The 19,063-nt window shown below is 33.4% G+C and overlaps 1 pseudogene; it reads left to right on the forward strand.

Moving 5' to 3' along the window:
• LOC132002672 (tRNA selenocysteine 1-associated protein 1-like) overlaps positions 1 to 7,176 on the forward strand; it is an 87,840-nt pseudogene extending 80,664 nt beyond the window's left edge.
• The last annotated feature ends 11,887 nt before the right edge of the window (positions 7,177 to 19,063 follow it).

Here is a 19,063-nt window from a genome sequence, read left to right on the forward strand (position 1 = left end):
TAAGTGAGAGTATGAAAATAAAAAAATTAAAAAAAAAAGTAAAATAAATATTTTGGTAAAAATATTAATCAAGGGATTCATGTAATAAAAGGATGTAAAATGTGACACCAAATATCTAAAATGTGGAAGGGAGAGGAGTAAAGAATGGGTCTAAACCTAAGTGACCATCAACTTAATGTAGACTGCTATGTGCAAAAGACATTATGTACAAACCTAATGGTAACCACAAGTCAAAAACCAACAATATATATACAAAAGAATCAAAGTACATCACTGAAGAAAGCCAACAAACCATTAAAGAGAGCAAATGAAGAGAGGATCAGAGAAAATCTATAGAAGAAACACAAAACAATTAGCAAGATGGGAATAAATACATATCTATCATAATTACTTTGAATGTAAATGAACTACATTCTCCAATCAAAAGAGATAGGGTGACAGAGTGTATAAAAAACAAAAACAAGACCCATTTACATGCTGTAAGAGACTCATTTCAGACCAAAAGACTCATGCAGATTGAAAGTGAGAGGGTGGGGAAACATGTATCATGCAAATGGATGCCAAAAGAAAGTTGGGGTAGCAGTAGTTATATTGGACAAAACAGATTGTAAAAAAAGACTCTAATAAGAGACAAAGAAGGACACTACATAATAATAAAGGGAACAATACAATAAGAAGTTATAACAATTGTAAATATGTATGCACCCAAAATGGGAATACCCAAATATATAAAAAGTTAATAACAAACAAAAGAAATTATTGACAGTAATATGATAATAGTAGGTGACTTTTAATACCTCACTTACATCAATGAACAGATACCCCAAACAGAAAAACAAGGAAATAGTGGTTTTGAACACACTGGACCACATGGATTTAACAGATGTATTCAGAACATTTCATCCTAAGACCACAGAATACACATTCTTTTCAAGTGCACACAGAACAGTTTCCAGAACAAATCACATATTAGGCCACAAAACATGGCTCAACAAATTAAAAAAGACTGATATCATAGCATGCATCTTTTCTGACTACAATGCTATGAAATTATGAATCAACCACAAGAAAACATCTGGAAAGAGCACAGACACTTGGATGTTATTTGAATGGGTCAGCCAAGAAATCAAAGAAATAAAAAATTACATGGAAACAACGCAAATGAAAACATGGTGGTCCAAAATCTTTGAGATGCAGCAAAGTTTTTTTGTTTGTTTGTTTTGTTTTGTTTATAGCAACACAGGCCTATCTCAAGAGGCAAAACAAAACAAAAAAACAAATAAACAAACAAAAAAACTCAAATAAATAACTTATCCGTGCACCTAAAGGAGCTATAAAAAGAACAACAAACAAAAATCAAACCCAGAAAAAGGAAGGAACCTATGCAGGGAATGATCCCAATCTTTTGATACCAGTTGAGTCCTGATTTAGGACCGAGGATGTGATCTATTCTGGAGAATGTTCCATGTGCACTAGAGAAGAATGTGTATTCTGTTGCTTTGGGATGAAATGTTCTGAATATATCTGTGATGTCCATCTGGTCCAGTGTGTCGTTTAAGGCCTTTATTTCCTTGCTGATCTTTTGCTTGGATGATCTGTCCATTTCAGTGAGGGGGGTGTTAAAGTCCCCTACTATTATTGTAGTATTGTTGATGTGTTTCTTTGATTTTGTTATTAATTGGTTTATATAGTTGGCTGCTCCCACGTTGGGGGCATAGATATTTAAAATTGTTAAATCTTCTTGTTGGACAGACCCTTTGAGTATGATATAGTGTCCTTCCTCATCTCTTATTATAGTCTTTGGCTTAAAATCTAATTGATCTGATATAAGGATTGCCACTCCTGCTTTCTTCTGATGTCCATTAGCATGGTAAATTCTTTTCCACCCCCTCACTTTAAATCTGGAGGTGTCTTCGGGCTTAAAATGAGTTTCTTGGAGGCAACATATAGATGGGTTTTGTTTTTTTATCCATTCTGATACCCTGCGTCTTTTGACAGGGGCATTTAGCCCATTCACATTCAGGGTAACTATTGAGAGATATGAATTTAGTGCCATTGTATTGCCTGTAAGGTGACTGTTACTGTGGAAAGAACCTAGATGTCCACCAACAGATGAATGGATCAAGAAGATGTGGTATATATACACAATGGAATACTATGCAGCCATCAAAAGAAATGAAATCTTGCCATTTGCGACAACATGGATGGAACTAGAGCGTATCATGCTTAGCGAAATAAGTCAAGCGAAGAAAGACAACTATCATATGATCTCCCTGATATGAGGAAGTGGTGATGCAACATGGGGGCTTAAGTGGGTATGAGAAGAATAAATGAAAGAAGATGGGATTGGGAGGGAGACAAAACATAAGTGACTCTTAATCTCACAAAACAAAGTGAGGGTTGCTGGGGGGAGGGGGTTTGGGAGAAGGGGGTGGGATTATGGACATTGGGGAGGGTATGTGCTTTGGTGAGTGCTGTGAAGTGTGTAAACCTGGTGATTCACAGACCTGAACCCCTGGGGATAAAAATTTATGTTTATAAAAAATAAAAAATTATTAAAAAAAAAATATATATATATAAAAAAGGAAGGAACCAATAAAATCTAATGCAGAAATAAATGATACACAAAAGTAAAACAAACAAACAAAAAACAAAGCAAAATAAAAACAATAAATCAATCAGGATCTGGCTCTTTGAAAAATTCAACAAAATTGATAAACCCCTAGCAAGACTCATTAAAAGGGAGAGAGAGAGAGAACTCAAACAAAATTACTAATGAAAGAGAAGAAATGACAACCAATACCACACAAAAATACAAACAATTTTAACAGAATATTATGAAAACCTATATGTCAATAAATTGGACAGTTTAGAAGAAATGGCTATTTCCCTTAAAAATATAATCTACCTAAACTAAAGCAGGAAAAAATAGAAAATTTGAACAGATCAATCATCAGCAATGAAATTGAATAGGTAATCAAAAAACTCCCAATGAACAGAAGTCCAGTATCAGATGGCTTCACAGACAAATTCTAACAAGCAATTAAAGAATTAATTCTTCTTAAATGATCCCAAAACATACAAGAGGAAGGAAAGGCTTGCAAATTCATTTTATGGGTCTGGTATTGCCCTGCTACCAATACCAGGTAGAGATACTACAAAAAACAAACAAAAAACTACAGGCCAATGTCTCATGAATATAAATTCAAAAGTCCTCAAGAAAATATTAGCAAACTGAATGCAACAGTATATTAAAAAAAAATCATACACCACAACACATGGGATTTATTCCCAGGGTGCAAGGGTACTTTAATATTCACACAAGAATCAATGTGATTCATCACTTCAAGAAGAGAAAGGATAAAAGCCATATGATCATATCAACAGGTGCAGAGAAGCATTTGACTAAATACAACATCCATTCATGAAAAATCCTCTGCAAAGTAGGTTTTAAAGGGAACATATCTCAATATAATAAAGGCCATATATCAAAAAGCCACAGCCAACATCATACTCAATGGTCAAAAAATGGAGAACTTTTCCCCTAAGGTCAGGAACAAGATAAGGATGTCCACTTTCACCATTTTTATTCAAAATAGTACTGGAAGTCCTAGCCACAGCAATCAGACAACCCAAAGAAATAAAAGCATCCAAATTGGTAAGGAAGAAATAACGCTATCACTATTTACAAATGACATGATACTATTTAAAGAAAACACTAAAGACTCCACCAAAAAAGTACTAAACTAACAAACGGATTCAACAAAGTCAAAGGATACAAAATCAATATACAGGAATCTGTCCCATTTCTATATGCTATTAATAAAGCAGTAGAAAATGAAATTAAGAAAACAATCCCATTCACAGTTGCACCAAAACAGTAAAATATCTAGGAGTAAACTTAACGAAAAGTAAAAGACCTATACTCTGAAAACCATAAAGCACCGATGACAGAAATTCAAGACAACACAAAAAAATAGAAAGACATTTCATTCTTATAGGTTGGAAGAACAGATATCATTATAATATCTATACTACCCAAAGCAATCTACAGATTTAGTGCAATTCCTATCAAAATACCAACAACACTTATCACAGAATCAGAACAAATAATCCTAAAATTTGTAGGGAACCACAATAGACCTTGAGTAGTCAAACTTACGTTGAAAAAGAAAAACAAAACTGAAGGTATCGTAATTCCAGATTTCAAGTTATATTTTAAAGAAGTATTGATTAAAACAATATGGTACTGGCATAAAAATAGGCATACACATTAGTGGAATAGAAAAGACATTCTGGAAATAAACTGACAATTATATAGTCAATTATATAGACAATTTGACAAAAGAAGAATTAATATGCAGTGGGGAAATCTCTTCAACAAATGGTGCTGGGAAAAATGGACACCTGTATACAAAAGAATGAAACTGGGCCCCTTTCTTTTATCATACATAAAATAAACTCAACATGGATGAAAGACATAAATGTGAGACCTGAAACTATAAAAGTCCTAGAAGAGAGCACAGGCAGTAGGCTCTCTGACACTGGCCATAGGAATATTTTTCTAGATATGTCTCCCAAAGCAAGGGAAACAAAAGCAAAAATAAGCTATTAGGACTGCACAAAAACAAAAAGTTTTTGCATAGAGAAGGAAACAATCAACAAAACTAAAAGGAGACCTCTGGAATGGGAAAAGTTATTTGCAAATGACAAATCCAATAAAGGGTTAGTATCCATAGTATACAAAGAACCGATAGAACTCAATATCCAAAAAAACCAATAATCCAATTAAAAGACAGGCAGAAGACACAGACATTTCTTCAAAGAAGACATCCAAGGGGCCAAGAGATACACGAAAAGATGATCAACATCATTCATCGCCAGGGAAATGCAAATCAAACTCACAATGAGATGTCACCTCACACCTATCAGAATGACTAAAATTAAAAGCACAAGAAACAATCAATGTTGGCAACAATGTAGACAAAAGGAACCCTCATACACTGTTGGTGGGAATGTAAATTGGTACAACCATTGTGGAAAAGAGTATGGATCTTCCTCAAAAAATTAAAAATAGAACTACCCTTTGGACCAGAAATGGCACTACTGGGCATTTATCTCCAAAATATAGAAATACTAATTCAAAGGGATACAGGTACACCTATGTTTATTGCATCATTATTTACAATAGCCAAACTTTGAGAACAGCTCAGGCGTCCATCTGTTGATGAATGGCTAAAGAAGAGGTTATATATGCATCACATATATAATATATATATATTTCGTATATATTTGTGAATATGTATTCATATGTATATACCACATAATATGTATAAATATATATTCCTATATTTACACATAAAAATATAATTCAACCATAAAAAAAAAAAAGAATGAAATCTTGCCATTTACAACATCATGGATAGAAATAGAAAGTATAATGTTTAGGTAAATAAGGTCCATCAGAGAAAGACAAACACCATGTTCTCTCATTCATATGTAGAATTTAAGTAACAAAACAAAGGAGTAAAGGACAAGAAAAGAAAGACAAACCAAGAAATAGGCTCTCAACTATAGAGAACACACTGATGGTTACCAGAGGGGAGGTGGGTGGGAGGATGGAGTAGATAGGGCATGGGGGTTGGGTCAGAGGGAGAAGCAGACTCCTCACAGAGTAGGGAACCCAAAGTGGGACTCAATCCCAGGACTCCAGGATCATGACCTGGGCTGAAGGCAGTTGCTTAACCAACTGAGCCACCCAGGTGTCTGAGGCATAGGGCTTAAAGAATATACTTGTCATGATGAAAAATAAATGAAAAATTTAAAAACTAAACTAAAATAAAATAAAGCAAAACACATAGCACTGGAAATCCTAGCCAGAGCAATTAATTAGTCTAGGAAAACAAAAGACATCCAAATCAGAAAGGAAGACTAAAATGGTCTCTGTTCACAGATGACATGAACTAATACATAGAAAACCATGAAGAGTCCACAAAAGGAACAGTTTGAACTAATAAACCTATTCAGTAAAGTCAAAGGATACAAAATAATGATACAGAAATAATTTGCATACTTCTACATTAATAATGAATTATCTAACAAAATGAACTAAGAAAACAATCTCATTTCTTACCCTGCAGTCTGGAGCCTAAGCCAGCCTTCTCAGCCTATAAAATCCCACACAGGCTCCAGGCATGGCCAGCCTGTGCATGAATGAGTGGAGCCCTGCATAAATGAGAATTTCATCTCCAGAACCTCTGCCACCACGGAGGACACTGTGATGAGCATCAGAATTATCCAAAACCGTTTCACTGAAATCTCAGCTGGCTACTGCTCTGTAGAATTCAGAGAGTTGGGTGTAACCAAGTAGTGTTTTCACAAAGTTAATGGGAAACCTTTTCTAGTACCCACACTTTTACTTAGCTTATAGCTGCACTAGGCTGGCACACCTGGGCTCGTAGAACCATAGAGCTGGCAAGCCCTTAATGGTCATCTGTGCAACCCCTCATTTTATACGGGAGAAAAAGGTGGCTTAGAGAAAAGAAGATGCTTTGTCTAAGGCAAAACATTTTAAACTGAGCTATGCCACTTATAGGAAACAACCAGATAACAGCCTTGAGTATTCCTTCTTTACGGGGGACCTGACCCCAGATGTGGATGATGATGTGCTATATGAATTCTTCATCAAAGTTTACCCCTCCTATTAGGGAGGCAAGGTGATTTTGCCTCCAAACAGCTGTGTCTAAAGACTATGGTTTTGTGAAAACCACAGATGAACTGGAACAGAAGTGAGCCTTGACTGACTGCCAAGGAACAGTCGTCTTGGAGCCTAAACCAGTGCAGCTGAGCATGGCAATCCTCAAAGCAAGCCAAATGATGTCAGTGGAGTATAGTCAGATTTACAGTTACAGCTGCAATCACTATTACCAGTAATGCAAGAACTGTTATAGTTACCAGAATACAAGCAGCTACAGCTATGGCTATACCTAGTATGGTTATACCCAGAGCACTGTGTAGGGATATCAAGAAGTTAGGGATTACACATTGGAAGACCCCATGCTACATCTGGATGTGATTGAGGCCAACAAGGAGTTCATGGAGGAAAGACCTGTAGGATGCACTGATGGCTGTCACTGGCAACTCCTGGACATAGTATCATCAGAGACCCTACCATGATGTAGCCAGGACAAAGGACAAGCCAAAAATGGACTGTGTGAGGGAGATGAAAGACTCCTTTTTAAGAATAATGACAACAAAATATTGGAAGAACTTTTACCTTTTTGAAAGTGTTTTGCAAGCTTTTAGTAACTGACAATTCTGAGATTTTGACAATTCCTGCAACACTGCTGCTGTCATTTGACAGTGAGACACTTGAGTTTAAAAACCAAGGGACCAGCTCATACTGTTGAAGAAGTTTCAAAAGAAGGAAGGAAGGAAGAAAGGATGGAGGGAAAGAAGCAAGGGAGGAAGGAAAAAAGAAATCCCATTTATGATTGAATCAAAAAGAATAAAATACTTAGGGATAAACAACCAAGGAGCCAAAGGGCATGCAAACTGAAAACTACCAAACACGCTGAAAATAATTTTTAAAAGACACAGATAAATGGAAAGGTATCTTGTATTCATGAATTGGAAGATTTACTATTATTAAAATGTCTATACTACCCAAAACAATATACAGATTCAATGCAATCTTTATCATGATTTCAATGGCATTTTTCACAAAAAAAGAAAAAAAAATCCTAAAATTCATATGGAACTAAAAAGGACTCTGAATAGCCAAAATGATCTTGACAAAGAACAACAAAGTTAGAGGACACGCACCTCCTGTTTTAAAAACGTACAAAAGAGCTACAGTAATTAAAACAATATGATACTGGACAAAAACAGATGTGTAGACCAGTGGAACAAAATAGAGCACTCAGAAATAAATCCACACAAACGTGGTCTTCTACACATTTTTGACAAGATTGCCACAACAGGGAGCACACAGTGGGGAGAAAATTGTCTCTTCAGCAATGATTCTGGGAAAACTGGGTATATACATGCTATAGAATGAAATTGGATCTTCATTTTACATCATACATAGTTATCAAGTCAAATTAAAGATTTCAAGAAGCAAAGCTTCATGGCATTTGTTTTGGCACTGATTTCTTGGGTGGGACATCAGAAGCACAGGCAGCAAAAGTATAAATAGATAAGTCAGACTATATCAAACAGAAAGCTTCTGTGTGGCAAAGGAGAAATCAACAGAATAAAAAAACAGGTTGGAAAAAAATCAATAAAATTAAATGGGAGAAAATATTTTCAAACCATACCTATGATAAGAGGTTAATACTCAGCTTATATATAGAATTCATATAACTCAATAGCAAAGTAAACAAATGACACCATCAAAAATGGTCAAATGTGGGTGCCTGGGTGGCTCAGTGGGTTAAGCTTCTGCCTTCAGCACAGGTCATGATCTCAGGGTCCTGGGATCAAATCCTGCATGGGGCTCTCTGCTCAGCAGGGAGGCTGCATCCCCCCTCTCTCTGTCTGCCACTGCCTACTTATGATCTCTCTCTCTGTGTCAAATCAATAAATAAAATCTCTTAAAAAAAATGGTCAAATGACTTGAATAAAGACACTTCTCCAAAGAATACATACAATTGGCTAACAAGTATATGAAAAGATGGTCAGCTTCACTAGTCATCAGAAAAATGCAAATCAGAAACACAACTAGATTACCCCTTTATCGGTTGAGTTTGCGATTACTAAACAAAACAAACATAAAAATAAAAAAAATAAGTGTTGGCAAATGTGGAAAAATTAGAACTCTGTACATTGTTGGTGGAAATGCAAACTGATATAGCCACTGTGGTAAATAGTCTGGAGGATCCTCAAAAAATTAGAAATAGATCTACCATGTGATCTAGCAACCCTACTTCTGGGTATTTAACCAAAAGAACTGAAGTCATGATCTTGAGGAGATGTTTGCTTTCCCATTTTCATTGCACCATTATTCACAGTATCCCACAAGTAGAAACTACTCAGATTTCTTATTGACAGATGATTAGAAAAAGAAAACTGTGGAATATACTTATAATAGGATATAATTTAGCCATTATAAAATCCTGTTATATGCTACAACATGGATAAATTTTGAGGGCATTCTGCTAAGTGAATAAGCCAGTCACAGAAGGGTAAATATGCATAATTCCTCTCATAGGAATTATCTAAGATGGTCAAAATCATGGAAGCAGAAAATAGAATGTTGGTTGCTAGTAACTGGGGGGAAGGATAAATGAGAGTTGCTGTTCAGTGAGTATAAAATTTCAGTCATGAAAGAATAAAAGTTCCAGAATTTACTGTATAATATTGTGCTTATCTTTAGCAATACTGTACACTTAAATTTTTATTAAAAAGGTAGGTTTCATGTTATGTGCTGCTTATTACAATAGTTTGAAATGTAGTGGTAGCAGATTGAAGAAGGGAGTTGGGATAGTAGGACATACTAACATGGGGTACTTAGATGATAGTAGGAAATGGAAGAAGGCTTAATGTAGGATGCTAACAAAGTTTTTTAGAAATTTATTTTTCTTAGTACTGAAAGAACAACTGCTGTTCTACCTTAAATGCATGATAGATGCAGAAAAAAAATAAAATTAGAATACTAATAACAATGTTTTCAGAATAAAGGAGGAATTAGGCAAATATGAAAATATGAGAGAAAAAAATGAAGTATTTTGCCTATTTTTGCCATCTATTGCTTACTGCAATTTGACAGTCATATTATTTGTCACTTTAAAGATAGGTAACATTTGGCAAATAATAAGTATTTCTTTTTATATATGCATTTTAAGAAATACTACTATAAGATATTAGGGAATTTTGGAAGTGTTCATTTATTTGAGGAATTTAAGACACATATTTTTAAAAGTAGAATATACTATTTATCTTTTGTTCTCTCTTTGCTCTCTAATCCATTCTCTCTTTTTTTCCTCTAAAACACAAGGAAATAAAAATAAATAGTACCAAAGTATAGAAAAGGGTCTTTTAAAAAAATCAGCCCAAAGAGAAAAACAGAAAGTCTGAACAGACCTTTTGTTAAAAAAACAACAACAACAACAACAACAAAAAAAAACTTAAGAATCAGTATAGAAAAGGGACACAAACATTGGTCAACATGATTTTCCTTAAGGAAATGTTAAAACAAATTAAGAAATTCCCACTAGTTACCTACTAGAATGGCTAAAACCCTAAACACTGAAAATATCAAATGTTGGCAAGGGTGTGTAACAGCAGGAACTCTCATTCATCATATGTAAGCATGCATATTGGACAGCCACTTTGGAAGACAGTTCGGTAATTTCTTATCAAGTTAAACATAGAAACATCATAGGATCCAGCAGTCACCTTCCCAATAATTTAGGTAGTCACTTCCCTAAATGGTGCTTTTAAGCTAAAATAGTGTTTAAAAAATATCCTGAATTGGAAAAACTAGATAGAGCTACTATTATATCTGCCCATCAATAAGTCACTGAAAAAGTGTGGCCCTGGATATTGGCCATGGTCTTAGGGGAAGTAGCTCCTGTGGTAGACAGTAAAATCCCAGAAAAAGTATGTAGTTGCAAACCATAAGTTGTCAAACTTCCTAGATATTTGTTAAATAAATTCTTTGGTCATTAAGGTGATCTATCTTGGTGGCACACCAGAATATCAACTAAGTCTTGTTTTCCTCTTTAGTGTGGTTGGTCTCTTCCCTGAATTAGAATTGTAGGTAGATTTGTAAGTTTTGTCAGAGATTTTGTAGGCTTTCATTCCACTCTTTTCTTAATCAAGTATTCATGTTGTGAATGTGCATGTATATATATATAGCAGCATTTTATGTATTTCTTAGTAAAATAATATTAACTTCATTTTTTTTTAATTTATTAATTTGACAGACAGAGATCACAGGTAGGTAGAGAGGCAGGCAGAGAGAGAGAGAGAGGGAAGCATGCTCCCTGCTGAGCAGAGAGCCTGATGCGGGGCTCAATCCCAAGACCCTGGGATCATGACCTGAGACAAAGGCAGAGGCTTAACCCACTGGGCAGAGACACCCACCCAGGTCCCCATGATATTAACTTCATTTTGTTAAGTCATGGTTCCAAGTAGGTGATTGAAGTAAGGCGTATTTTAAGGGAATTCTAGCGACTTGTAAGGAAGTTCAATGATTTTAGACAATTTTATTTAGAAGCTCTACCTGTCAATTCTGGTTATTAAATTTCTTAAATCTCTTTCTAGGTTTCAATTTGCCCCTCTACAAATTCCCCTGTGTCCTTCATATTACTTTCTTGTCAACTTTATCTCTTTTAAATCATATCTTGAATTGTTGATGGCAAATGGGAAAAGGAAATATTTGACAATTCATTCCATACCCCCCCTTTTTTTTTAAGATTTTTTAATTTTTTATTTGACAGAGATCACAAGTAGGCAGAGAGGCAGGAAGAGAGAGGGGCAAGCAGGCTCCCCACTGAGCAGAGAACCTGATGTGGGGCTCGATTTTAGGACCCTGAGCTCAAGACCTGAGCCGAAGGCAGAGACTTTAACCCACTGAGCCACCCAGGTGTCCCTATACCCTTTTACAATCTAACGTGAAAAGTATGTTTTCCATTGCTTTGACAACATACATATGTTATGTGTCCCTTCTATAATTACAAGGATTCCCTTTTCGTGATCATTTATGGGAAAACATAGTTCTAAGTGTATGATGCCCTTCACGAAGTCACTTATTGCTCCTGCTGCCGTGAGCATCCAAAATTTATATGACTCAATTCAGGATAGCAAGGGAACTTGCTTTAAGGCTGAATGTCCATATTCTTGGATTAAACTATGAATTGCACAATGAAAACCAATATGTCCAACTTCTGTTGGGTTTTTTTTCCCCCCCCGTAGTTATATTCCTTAAGCTATTTCAGTGAGATTTTGGGTAGAAAGAACATCTTGAAATGAAACAATGTTTTGTATACAATGTTTTAAAAACATGGTATTTCCCAAACAAACAAGTTTTGAACATACATTTACAGTTTATGTGCAAAAATGTGGATTTTTCAGTATTCAAAATGGCAAACATATTATAGTGATACTCAAATATATTTTGATACAATTCCCATTTATTACTGTTCAACATTGTTTTTCTAAAGCATGCATACTCATGGCATGTATTTTGTAAATATAATTTAATTCACATTAATTTAATTCAGTTTAACTCACAGCCATTATTAAGGTTTCAGCTACTTTAAGGCTGTTATTTTGGTTTAGTTTGCAATTTATAGAATATGCAAGCTTGAATGTATGATATGCTATCAAGGCTATGAAAAATCGAATAAGCATTGCAAGAAGCCTCAGAGATTTACCCTTTCAGGCAAAAGATTAGATTTAGAAATGTACTATCAATAAAAAAGGGAAAAGAAAACAATTCTACCTAATTATCTAATGGATTAAAATGATCTTTAAAGTGATTGAAAAATATTCTTGTAAGATTTAGTCACATAAACTTTGTCCTTTAAAATTTATAAATACTGTATTATTCTATAAGATTTATAAAGGTCCTTGATTAAAAGCTCTCAAATTATATGTTCTTACCCAATAACAATTTATACATCTCTTTCTTTTTAAAATTCATGGAAGTTAAAATGATATTTGATTGTTTGGGTTTTATTTTAGGTTGTAAAAATTCTTTCTTATTTAAAAGGGTATTCACATAATAAAATAAGAAAGTCACACTGCTTACATGAGTATACATCAGTCTATTTATTAATAGGCTTATATAATGATAAATTATGCAAAATTTTATTTATGATAATCTCTATTTCTTAAGAAAAGATAGAGGTTTGGTATAGAAAAATATGCTTAAAACTATTGATTTCAATATCTGATTTAAGCATTCTTCTAAGTGATCTATTTCACAGCATTAAATATTTAAAAAGAAAAAGAATAAATAATACAAGAACACAGAAGCATTGTAGAAGTCTCTTCTGATCCCCATCTATTGTTAGAAATATGACATTCAGCTAAAGACATTGCACTTAAAATGAATTCATAGTCTTAACATTGACCTGTAAGTATTCAATATTCCCTGGTTTGTATGCAGATTTTATTTATATATCTTGACATTATATAGCTTATCTTTTCTAAAGTAATCTTTGTTCTTCACTTTCTCATTTGCTAATCTCCTTTACATCTCTAATAGGAGCTAAACTACTTGCCATGTATAAATTAGGCAATTTGGGATATCCAAAAGTAAAGTTTTAGTCATGTCTCCAAGAAATATTAAAGTTTGTTGATCATAAAGATGAGGGCATACAAAAAAAAAATAAGCTTTCAAATACCAAATATTCTTGCTTGCTCCTTGATGTATATGAGAAGATGAGGGTCAGTGAGAATTTTAGCCTAGATTATAGTGTATATCTTTAAATGAACTTGGGATGTTATAGTGTATATAGTGTATATCTTTAAATGAACTTAATCCCTTCTGTTTTAGCCCTTATCTTCAACTTATTGCTAACCAGTTAGGTAAATAAGTACAGCATGTATAACATAGTAATAAACATTAATATTACATTACATAAGTATTACCTATATGAAATATATATCATCAACAAATATATAGATATGTCAAATGTGTACAGTTCCAAGTCAAACATGTATCTATGTTTGTTTTTTTTAGGGATTGATTTTCTAATTTACTGTTTGAGATGTGAACATAAATAGATTTATTCACACATTAAGTAGAGTTGTTTAACAACAGATAATCACTTCTGGAAAATCCGATAAACGATGTATATCACTTATTTATTGAATACTACATATATTAGTTTCAAAATGATACACATAAGTGAATTTAGAGGCAAAGTGATCAGACTTAAAATAATATTTAAGGGAAAGAAATCAAAATTTTTAAAAATGATAAAATAATAATTCTATATTTTTAAGAAAGCTCTACATATTTTCCAGCTTATGTAATTCCAGTGATTTTAGAAAATATATTTTCCTTATAAACAGATAAAGTGTTATCAATATTGGCAGGTGTATTATAAAATTATGGTACAATAAGTAGTGTGAATTTAGTAATACCATAAGGAAATAGGATTGGGTTAATTTAGGTTGTGCAGAATTTTTAGTGTCTTCAAAATGCTGACAAAAGCAAACAGCTTGTCTTTGACCTTCTTTACTCATGCAACACAATTAATTGCATTTCTGCATGATGGACTGTTACATTCCCTTTATTTATCTAAACATGAATTTGCTTTATAGTTCATTTGACTTTGAAAATTTTCTTGACACTTGTATACTAAAAATTTAGTGTCATACTGGTACTTTATTATCAGTCTAAGGGACATAATTAGAACCACAATGGACAAAACTGAAGGCTTTGAATACTTTATAGAATTGATCATTTGAGTCAACATATTTGAGACAGTCCTGCTTCTTACTTTTTACATTACACACTATTATACTATTTGCGTGTGTGTGTGTGTGTGTGTGAGAGAGAGAGAGAGAGAGATAGAGAATGAGAGAGAAACAGAAATAGACATAGCTGGAGAGAGGGAGCAAGAGAGAAACTTTGTGGGGAAAAAGAAAGAATTTGACTTTCGAGTGAGATTTAAATGATTTTTTGGTGAGTGCTTGCTTGAAAAGTGTCATAATACTTTCCTAGTTTGACTGCTTTATTCATATAGTTATGCCTGGTAGAAATTAGACTATATATTTGAAGTTATAACTCATAAATCACTGATGTGGTATATTATTAGTGTTCTAAGAGCAATAAATGATAAGGGATACCTTTTCATACCTTAGAAAAAAATGATAGAATTCAATTTTTTGAATTGAAAATGTCAGCTAACCTGGTCAAACACAACAGTTTTCCCAGTAACTCACTGTAGGACATAGCAAATGAAGAAAAATGCTTAAACTAACTACTTAGCTACAGGAAACATTCTGAAGAAAAAAAATTGGTGATAGAGAAAGTCTTTAAGGTTTTCACACTAGGGTAAAGAGTTTAGGCTTTCATACTTTCAACATCCTCTGGATTTAATTTTCTTCAAATGCTACTTTTCCAGGATCTCCAAATATGCATCAATTTTTAAAAAGAGAAAGGACAACAATATAAGATGTATTTATAGAATATATATATTCTCCACATATTTCTTCAAAGTTTGTGTTTATTCACCAAAGAATCATTTCAAACTGACTCGGTAGAGAGAGGAAATGTGAAACTAGTTTCATATACTGAAAGGGATTTCATATCATAGTTCAACAACATGAAATAAAGTTTCAGGCTACACACACACACACACACGTATACGTACATGCACACATATATATGTACATCTGGAAAATATTACTATATTTCAGGCTATATCTATATGTATCTGGAAAATATTACTGACATTGGTTCTGTATTTATTTATTTAAAACTCTTGGGACTCAGTTGTCCAAGGACCCTCTGTTGCTTTTAGTAGAAAAAAAAAATGCATTTGCAGTGATATTCGTCATGTACCAGCAATTTACATTTACGGTAATAATAATGGCGCCTTCAAATATCATTGAATATGTAATATGCTATGCAATGTGGGCTAAATACTTCACATGCATGCCTTATGTCATTTAATCCTCCAACTATACATGTGAGGAAGCTGAAGTGTTGAAGAGTTAAATAATTTAACAGAAGTCTCACAGTTAGGAAATGGTTTATTTGAAACTTGAAGCAAGCTTCACTGAACATGAAGTTCATGTTCTTAACAATTGTTATTTAACAGTGACTGAACTCTAAATATCTGTGAACACAGGTATAAAATCATTTATTTGGAAAGTTGAAATTCTAAGAAAGACAATGCTCTAATTAATATTGGGTTTTTAATAGATGTCTTTACAATAAAATATCACATCACTTTTTAATCACAAATGCAATGCTGGAAGCTATGTAACTATAACTTTCTTAAAGAGGGTAATGTTATGTAAATATCAAATCCCTTCAGTAAGTCTTTTTAAATTAAATTATCAGATTGTTTACATTTTATCTTCAGTAAGCCTTTTTAAATTAAATTATCAGATTGTTTACATTTTATTTTCAAATATTATATAACAGCTTGGTTTAAAAACAGGATAAAAGACATATGATATTTGTCTCCTACTGTAAATATGTTAATATAAGGAAAATGAATTTCATGGAGTAGAGTACAAAGTCAAAAATCATTGGTATTTCAGAAATAATAATTACTAACTTTGTTGTGGTTTGCTATATGCAAAAAAATACCATTCATATCATTGCAAAATATTGTAAACAGTAATAGACTCTATAGACTTAGAGTTCCCTAATGAATAAGCTGAATATTTTTTTCTAACAATAGCTTAGTAGATAGAAAAGTTGCATTCTTTTTTTTTAAAAAAGATTTTATTTTTATTTATTTGACAGACAGAGATCACAAGTAGGCAGAGAGGCAGGCAGAGAGAGAGAGGAAGGGAAGCAGGCTCCCTGCCAAGCAGAGAGCCCGAAACAGGGCTCGATCCTAGGACTCTGGAATCATGACTTTTAACCCACTGAGCCACCCAGGTGCCCCAGAAAAGTTGCATTATTTTCAATTAACCATCTATGTGCAACTGTCTTATTAGGAATGCCTCTTTTCTTTCTATTTACTTCATGCAAGAATAGTTATTTATGAAAGAGAGTGATTCCAATCAGTGGGAAGAGCTGAAGGTCCATTGAAGAACACTGACAACTGGGGATACTTGTAAGGCTTTCACCAAGTGAGAGTTTTATGTAACGTCTTCACCCTGGAGATTCCACAATGCAGGACAGAATTTTTATTGAAAGTCTTGTGTTGTTAGATACGCAATGAAAGAATGTTCTCTGTGAAGACTGTCTGCTGAAATATAGATGGTTCTCCAGTTATTTGACTGTAGAAGTTGCGTTTTCTTCTTTTCTCTCCATTTCTTTCTCTCCTTATGTTTCTCTCTCTCCTCCTTTCACGTTCCTCTCTGCCTCTTGCTCATTCTCTGTTGGTATCACTTTCATAAATTCACATTGTTCATTTTATATATTAAATGAACCTTTGAATATCGAGAGATAGTGAATAGTGTAAAAGATGAAAAGAGGCTCAACATCACTGGTCATCAGGGAAACACAAATCAAAACTACAATGATATCACCCCCACACCTGTCAGAATGGGTAAAAGCAACAACACAAGGAACAACAAGTGCTGACGAGAAAGTGGAGAAAGGGGAACCTTCTTGCACTGTTGGTGGGGATGCAAACTGGTGCAGCCACTCTGGAAAACAGTTTGAAGTTTCCTTAAAAAGTTAAAAATATTTTTACTTTTTTCTCATACTGTTTCCCTTCTTAATAATAAAGATGTTTTGCATTTTAGGTAAAAAAAAAAAAAAAAAAGTTAAAAATAGAACTACCAGCAATTGCACTACTAGGTATTAACCCAAAGTATACAAAATTACTAATTTAAATGGCTACATGCACCCCTATGGTTATAGCAGCCTTACCTACAATAGCCTAAATATGGAAACAGACCAAGTGTCTATTGACTGATAAATGGTTTAAGAAGATACGGTATATAAGTACAATGGAATATTACTCAGCCATAAAAAGAACGTAATCTTGCCATTTGCAATGACATGGGTGGAGCTGGAGAATATTATGCTAAGTGAAATAAATCAGTCAGAGAAAGACAATTATCATATGATTTCATGCATATATGGAATTTAAGAAACAAAATAGATGAGTAAAGGGGAAAGGAAAGAGGCAAACCAAGAAATAGATTCTTAACTATAGAAAAAAAATTGATGAGTTACTAGATGGGCGGTGGATGGGGGTATGGGTGAAATAGGTGACCAGGATTAAGAAGTACATTTGCTGTGAGAAGCACCTGATGTTGTACTGAAGTGCTGAGTCACTATATTGTACACCTTAAACTAATATTATACTGTATGTTAACTAAGTAGAATTTAAATAAAAACTATTTTTAAAAAAGTATAAAGGAAAGAAAGTCATATTAGTCAGATGCCCAAGATAATGTCAAGATTGCCTCCAGGTAGGAATGCCTCGGTGGCTCAGTCGGTGAAACATCTGCCCTCAGCTGAGGTTATGATTCCAGGGTCCTGGGATCAAGTCCTCCATTGGGTTCCTTGCTCAGTGGAGAGCCTGTTTCTCCCTCTGTTTGCTGTTTCCCCTACTTGTGCTCTCTCTCTGACAAATAAAATCTTTAAAAAAAAAAAAATTGCCTCCATCTAAGCAAAAGTTTATCATAGTTGTTTTTCTTTTTATGTTTTTTTAACAAAGTGTACATGGCTAAATTCATTTCTTCCTTTTATTCCCCAAAGACATATGATAGCTATACAATCAGACAATGCTGACATTACCATTCAAAAAAATAGCAACATATATAGACGTGATGAGATTTCAATATAAAATTCATGGTATAGAATGATTTAATAAATTACAGATCCATAATTAATATATAATTGTGTTAAATCTTATGATGAGCATTTTATAATATTTCTGTTATCTTACAAACTTTAAACTTATGAAGTTATAACAAATATTTATAAAGATGATTGTAGACTTTGACCCATTTCTCATTTTCAGAAAACAAAGCTTTTTCCTGTTCATTTTCCCCTATGATAATATCATTTGATTTCACTTATACTGAATATTTCTTCTCATTATATCCTTTTTTAGTAAATGTAAGATGTAAACTACATTTTCAGTGTTGAAAATTAGATATTTTAATTATAATTTCAAAATAAAGTTCATACACTAACAAGAGTAATTAAGTAATATAAAGTTACATATTCTAAAATTAATTAATTTTAGGTGCCTCGTTAGCACAGTAGGTAGCACGTCAGTCTCATAAAATTAGTTAATTTGTACTAATAATGCCAGAAAAAACCAAAATATATAATTATGAATGTTATTGATTTTAAAATAACTTATATTTAGGAGATAAGAAGAAAGCTCTTTTTTTAAATATCTCACATCAATGACATTTATCAAAAAAAGAAGTTATTGTTCTTCTATAAGTCAGG

Source organism: Mustela nigripes, chromosome 15, assembly GCF_022355385.1.
Source record: "Mustela nigripes isolate SB6536 chromosome 15, MUSNIG.SB6536, whole genome shotgun sequence".
In the NCBI taxonomy this organism is placed as follows: domain Eukaryota; kingdom Metazoa; phylum Chordata; class Mammalia; order Carnivora; family Mustelidae; genus Mustela; species Mustela nigripes.